The sequence below is a fragment of the Vicia villosa genome, linkage group LG2 (assembly GCF_029867415.1).
Source record: "Vicia villosa cultivar HV-30 ecotype Madison, WI linkage group LG2, Vvil1.0, whole genome shotgun sequence".
NCBI lineage: Eukaryota > Viridiplantae > Streptophyta > Magnoliopsida > Fabales > Fabaceae > Vicia > Vicia villosa.
In genome coordinates, this window is record NC_081181.1 from 54,411,104 (window position 1) to 54,418,985 (window position 7,882).

Here is a 7,882-nt window from a genome sequence, read left to right on the forward strand (position 1 = left end):
AGAAGTGCCAAACTTTGTGACCCATGGAAAGATGATTAAGAACTGAATCACCATTGACATTCCTGAGTGTACTCATGTCTCAAAGTAATTTGCTTTTATGTTTTTCAAAATCCTTTCATTTTACCCAAGATGAAAGTGAAGTTGTTGGGGCTGTTTTCTGTTTGTTTTAAACATTAAAATCATTAATAAAAGTCATTTTGTTTCTGCATATAAATGCTTTTTTATCTTTTTGCTTTTTCTGGAAAGTGGTAACACAAAAAACCTTTAAAATGTTTTCATTTTCCATAATCTGCACGATTACATGTTTGCATATATCTTTCCTTTTCCTGAAATAATAATCATTTGTGCAGATTAATCAATAAAACCGTTGAAAGTAATGACCCTGCGCCCTCCCCTAACTTCGAATGTCCTGTGTATGAGGCGGAAGAAGAAAGTGATGAATGTATTCCAGATGAGATTTCCCGACTGCTTGAGCACAAGGAAGACACCATTCAGCCATATAAAGAGCCATTAGAAGTCATCAACTTGGGTTCTGAAGAGGATAAAAAGGAAGTCAAGATTGGGGCACTGCTTGGTCGAGATGTTAAGAAGAGGATGGTAGAACTTCTTAAAGAGTATGTTGACATTTTTGCGTGGTCCTACCAAGATATGCCTTGGTTGGACACAGATATTGTGGAGCATCGTTTGCCGTTGAAACCAGAATGTCCTCCTGTCAAGCAAAAGTTAAGAAGGAGTCATCCTGATATGGCGGAAAAGATTAAGAATGAGGTCTTGAAGCAGATTGACGCAGGTTTCCTTGTCACTTCTATATATCCTCAATGTATTGCCAATATTGTGCCTGTTCCGAAGAAAGACGGAAAAGTTCGCATGTGTGTTGATTATAGAGATCTGAACAAAGCCAGTCCGAAAGATGATTTTCCTCTACCTCACATTGATATGTTGGTAGATAGCACGGCAAAGTTTGAGGTTTTCTCCTTTATGGATGGTTTTTTAGGATACAACCAGATTAAGATGGCGCCTGAAGACATGGAAAATACAACCTTTATCACACCATGGGGGACATTCTGTTACAAAGTGATGCCTTTTGGGTTGAAGAATGCTGGTGCGACATATCAGAGAGCCATGACTACTCTTTTCCATGATATGATGCACAAAGAAATTGAGGTTTATGTGGATGATATGATTGCCAAGTCCCAGTCAGAGGAAGGGCACATGGAGGATCTTTTAAAGTTGTTTCAGCGTTTGAGGAAGTATCGTCTCCGCTTAAATCCAAACAAATGCACTTTTGGTGTCCGTTCCGGAAAATTATTGGGTTTCGTTGTCAGTCAGAGAGGAATTGAAGTAGATCCTGATAAAGTTAAAGCAATTCAGGAAATGCCAGCACCAAAGACTGAGAAACAAGTGAGAGGTTTCCTCGGACGTTTGAATTATATCTCCAGTTTCATTTCCAATATGACTGCTACTTGTGAGCCAATTTTCAAGCTGTTAAAGAAGAATCAGGGATGTGTGTGGAATGAAGAATGTCAAAAAGCTTTTGACAACATCAAAGAATATCTGCTTGAACCTCCCATTTTGCTCCCTCCAGTTGAGGGGAGACCTCTGATTATGTACCTCACAGTGCTGGAAAATTCAATGGGATGTGTGTTGGGTCAGCATGACGAGTCTGGTCGAAAAGAGTATGCAATATACTACCTTAGCAAAAAGTTTACCGAGTGTGAAACAAGATACTCGCTGCTTGAGAAAACTTGCTGTGCTTGGGTGTGGGCTGCTCGCCGACTGAGACAGTATATGTTGAACCACACCACCCTATTGATTTCCAAAATGGATCCAATTAAGTACATATTTGAAAAACCTGCATTAACTGGAAGGATTGCTCGCTGGCAAATGTTATTATCAGAATATGATATTGAATATCGAGCTCAGAAAGCTGTGAAAGGAAGTGTGTTGGCAGAATACCTCGCTCACCAACCAATTGATGATCATCAATCTATCAGAATGGACTTCCCAGATGAAGATATAATGTATTTGAGATCTCAGATTGGGATGAACCATTGCCAGAAGAAGGGCCAGATCCTGAATCCAAGTGGGGTTTAATTTTTGATGGAGCTTCTAATGTTCATGGCCATGGGATTGGCGCCATTATCATCACTCCACATGGATCACATGTACCTTTCACTGCAAGGATATGCTTTGACTGTACAAACAATACTGCTGAGTATGAAGCTTGCATCATGGGACTTGAAGAGGCCATTAATCTGAGAATTAAGATTCTTGATGTTTATGGAGATTCCGCGCTTGTGATTAATCAGATTAAAGGAGAATGGGAAACTCGTCATCCTGGTTTAACTCCTTACAAAGATTACGCCAGAAGGTTATTGACATTCTTCAACAAAGTTGAATTCCACCACATCCCTCGAGATGAGAATCAGATGGCCGATGCTTTAGTCACACTATCTTCCATGTACAAAGTGAATTTCCATAATGAGGTGCCTCAGATTACAATCAGGCGTCTTGATAGACCTGCTCATGTATTTGCCGTTGAAGAATCAATAGATGAAAAGCCTTGGTACTTTGATATTAAGCACTTCCTTCAGACCCAAGAGTACCCACTTGGTGCATCAAATAAGGATATGAAAACTTTGAGGAGATTGGCTGGCAGTTTCTTCATCAATGCTGATGTTTTGTATAAAAGGAATTATGACATGGTTTTGCTCAGATGCGTGGATAGACACGAAGCAGACATGTTGATGCATGAAATTCATGAAGGTTCTTTTGGTACTCATGCCAATGGGCATTCGATGGCTAAAAAGATGCTTAGAGCAGGTTACTATTGGCTGACAATGGAATCTGATTGCTACAAGTTTGCAAAGAAGTGTCACAAGTGTCAAGTGTATGCTGACAAGATTCATGTGCCTCCGAAACTTCTCAATGTTATTTCTTCCCCAGAGCCTTTCTCTATATGGGGTATTGATATGATTGGCATGATTGAACCCAAGGCTTCGAATGGACATCGATTCATCCTGGTAGCAATCGATTATTTCACCAAGTGGGTAGAAGCTGTTTCATATGCTAATGTGACAAAGCAAGTTGTGGTCAGATTTATCAAGAACAACATCATCTGCAGATATGGTGTACCGAGCAAGATCATCACTGATAATGGCTCAAATCGGAATAATAGCATGATGAGAGAACTGTGTGAAAGCTTCAAGATTGAACATCACAACTCTTCGCCTTATAGGCCAAAGATGAATGGAGCTGTTAAAGCAGCAAATAAGAATATTAAGAAGATTGTGCAAAAGATGGTTGTTACGTACAAGGACTGGCATGAGATGCTCCCATTTGCTTTACATGGGTACCGTACATCTGTTCGTACTTCAACAGGGGCAACTCTCTTTTCTTTGGTTTATGGTATGGAAGCAGTGCTCCCTATTAAGGTTGAGATTCCATCATTGAGAGTTTTAATGGAAACCAAGTTATCTGAGGCTGAATGGTGTCAGAGCAGGTTTGATCAATTGAATTTGATAGAAGAAAAGAGAATGACAGCTTTATGCCATGGTCAGTTGTACCAGAAAAGAATGAAGAAAGCTTTTGATAAGAAGGTTCGACCTCGTGTATTCAGAGAAGGCGACCTCGTGCTCAAAAGGATCTTGTCTTTCACCTCCGATTCAAGGGGCAAGTGGACTCCTAATTTTGAAGGACCATATGTTGTTAAGAAAGCCTTCTCTGGCAGTGCATTAATTCTTGCAACTATGGATGGAGAAGAGCTCCCACGTCCCGTGAATGTTGATGTAGTCAAGAAATACTTCGCCTAAAAAATAATAAAAGAACAGCTCGCTAAGTTGAAAACCCGAAAGGGCGGCTTAGGAAAAAAAGAGCGTCTCGGTGGATTGAAAACCCGAAAGGGCGGTCCAGGCAAAAATTAGAGACATAAACAGAATAAAATACCCGGTGGACTGAAAACCCGAAAGGGCGGTCCAGGCAAAAGTTAGGGATTCATGGCAAGTAACTACATCAGACAAGACTTGATCATCAGCAGTCATCTGTTTATCATGAAGAAGTTCAACACATTTCAACGGAAGCCTTTGCTCAGGAATTCCAAGTTGAGAGAGAGGATGGGGTCATTACATTTCAATGTACCTTTTCCACAAAATTACCACTTTCCAAACTTTGTAATAATCCATGGGGTCTTGCCTTTTGCAGGCTACCATTCTATTAAAAAAGTTTGAGCCTTTACCCTTTATTGGCAATCTTATTTCTTTCATATCTCCCAAAATGTCATTTATTGTTGATAGTAATTTTTGAAACAAAGAGAAAACTGATTTCAACAAAATCCTTTTGAAATTATAAAAGAAGTTTTACTTTGACTCATGAGTGCATTACAAGGAATGGATATGTTGATGTATTCATATGCAAAAGAGGAAGAATGTGTTCCACTCAATGCACCTTTGGCCTGGATTCGAATATGGTGTAGAACTCAACCACTGTGTTCTCTCAGCTCCAATGTTCCCTAGTGTTGGGCAGCATTTATTCTGAAGCCATCAAAAGATTGTTATAGCAGTTTCTGCTCTAGGTGTTCAGCTTGAGACATGCTTGATTACGTTATTTTTTCGTACTCCATCTCTTGAATTAATTCGTGTGTTAAGTTTTGGCAGCATATGCATCATTAACATACATCAAAAACAGTCATACATTCACATTTGCTATCATGAAGTTTACTGTCAAACAGATTGCTCTTTCATTTAGAGTGTCTTAAGCAGAAAAAGCTCACTTTCCTTGAAAATCCCCACTGAATTTGTTTCTAGGTGGATAAAATGTTTCAGTTATTCTGTTTAGATGACTACGAACAGAAGACCAGTGAGTTTCTCCCTTACTTGGTCCAGCCTTTTTGACAGCTTCTTTCCATTTGGTCATGGATTGAAATTTTGGTCGCTGGATGATGAATGTTGAGATTATGCATTTGTGTTGGCATCCTCAAATCATTGAAAACGTATTATTGATTGCTCTTCACCGTCATTGGTACAAAGGGGCATCTCTCCATGCCTTCAGTGGAACGTTGGTATGTGTTATCGTCAGTGGTACGGCGGTACATTTCTTTCATCGTCAGTGGTACGTCGATGAACTATCCCTTTTATATCATCAGTGGTACGGTAGTATATCTCTTCATGCCTTCAGTGGAACGTTGGTATGTGTTATCGTCAGCGGTATGGCGGTACATCTCTTTCATCGTCAATGGTACGTCGATGAATCATCTCTTTTTATATCATAAGTGGTACGGTGGTATATCTCTTCATGCCTTCAGTGGAACGTTGGTATGTGTTATCGTCAGTGGTACGGCGGTACATCTCTTTCATCATCAGTGGTACATCGATGAATCATCTCTTTTTATATCATCAGTGGTACGGTGGTATATCTCTTTCATGCCTTCAGTGGAACGTTGGTATGTGTTATCGTCAGTGGTACGGCGGTACATCTCTTTCATCGTCAGTGGTACGTCGATGAATCATCTCTTTTTATATCATCAGTGGTACGGTGGTATATCTCTTCATGCCTTCAGTGGAACGTTGGTATGTGTTATCGTCAGTGGTACGGTGGTACATCTCTTTCATCGTCAATGGTACGTCGATGAATCATCTCTCTTTATATCATCAGTGGTACGGTGGTATATCTCTTCATGCCTTCAGTGGAACGTTGGCATGTGTTATCGTCAGTGGTACGGTGGGACATCTCTTTCATCGTCAGTGGTACGTCGATGAATCATCTCTTTTTATATCATCAGTGGTACGGTGGTATATCTCTTTCATACCTTCAGTGGAACGTTGGTATGTGTTATCGTCAGTGGTACGTCGATGAATTATCCCTTTTATATCATCAGTGGTACGGTGATATATATCTTCATGCCTTCAGTGGAACGTTGGTATGTGTGATCGTCAGTGGTACGGCGGTACATCTCTTCATATCATCAGTGGTACGATGGTGTGATTTCTGTTAACGGAAGATTGGCATTCTGATTCAAGATGCATACTTTCTCATCCCCAGTGAAAGAGGATGTTCCCCTTTTCTCATCCTCGGTGAAAGAGGATGCTTTAACCTCTCTGGTGCGAAGTGTTTTCCCCAGAGAAGTTTCTTTCTCCACCAAAGTTTCATCTCTCCAACGAAGTCTTGCCTTCCCCAGCGGAGTTATGCTAGCAAGACATTTGTTTTCCCCAGTGGAGTTCCTTTTACTCCCCAGTGTTGTCATGTTTCATCATCATCATAGGCATTCATTAACATTGCATTGCATCTTAGGATCAAAAATTGTGTTTTATATATTTAAGTCTCTTCGATCTTGTCAAAACGAAGATTTCCAATCATCGTATCTCCAAATCGAAGAAACTTAAATAGGGGCATCTGTCATACCCCAATTTTTGACCCTAAGATCCTATATCATTCATATCCCAATCACTAATCAAGAGCTTCACTTGGAAGTTTTGTTTATGGTGTTGCACTCACCTCATCAATAAGAGGGACCATCAAGCACCAATGATTGTTTATCTTGTATGCATATTATACTAACCCAAATACCAAAAACATTGCTTTGTTTCTTTGTAGGCTTTTGTTTTGTAGGTACCAAGCCAAGACATGCAATAAACAAGGCATTTTTCACATTTTTGACTGATGAACTCGATTTCCCTACTGGGTAAATCGATTTCCCTGCAGCAATCTTCACCAAAATCACATTCTGGACAGCATGAAATCGATTTCCCTCCTGGGTAAATCGATTTCCCTAGTGTATTTTGCGCCAATTTCTCTTCTGGAACAGAGTGAAATCGATTTCACTCCTGGGAAAATCGATTTCCTTAAGGCGAAATTCAAAAAATATAAGGAGGGAAGCTTGACATCATTTTGGCACCTTTTTCTTTGATCATTTTTTATCATTTTACCAATTTTCCATCTCATCAAAATTAATCCCTTCATTAATCCCACTTAAACCTCATTTTACCATTTCTTACCATTTAAATACCACTTTAATCACCAATTAAACACAAGCTAATTACCAAATGCAAAAAGACCAAACTACCACTACTCTTGCTCTCATCCTATAAATAGAGCCCACTACTCTCTCATTTCTCAAGCTTTGAGAGCCAAAAAATCCCTTGCAATTTCTCTCCTCATCCTTACCAAATTCACCAAAGCTCTTTTTATTTCATAAAGTTTGTGAGTCACATCTTGAACCTCACAAACTTTGAGCTAAACCACCATCTATTTCTCTTTTTTTTTCTTCAATTGTTGAGAGATCAAGATTTGTGTTGGTGATTCTTGAAGTAGATCTAAGTTTTGTTCAAGATTTGGTAATTTTCTTCATCCTTTTTGTATATCATAATGTGATTCTTTGTTGCTTGTGTGTGATGCATCTTTGATGCTATATTGTTTCTAATTGATGTTGATTTGATGGAAAATTCGTGCTCAAGTTAATGTGTGATCATAAGGTGTTTGTATATTTGTTCAAGTCAAGTTTCATGCCTTTAAATGATGTTTTGCTGAAATTTGCACTGGTGAAATCGATTTCCTTAAGGCTGAAATCGATTTCATGTTGTACGTAACTTGTTTTTTTTGAAAACTGCACTATGGAAATCGATTTCCCTCTGCATGAAATCGATTTCCTGCTGGCAGAATGTGGTTTTTTGCCTTTTTCTCAACATGTTTTGGTATCTTTTCTTCCTATGCTTCCTTGATTATGTGCTTGTGTAATTTTCATTGCTCTCTTTTTATTTCCTGTGATCGATGAAAGTCTTAATATCTTGAGAATTCTATGGATTCTTGATGAAGACTAGATCAATTTGTTTTCATTCTTATCTTTTCATCTTATTTTCTTTTGATCGATGAAAGTCTTAATATCTTGAGA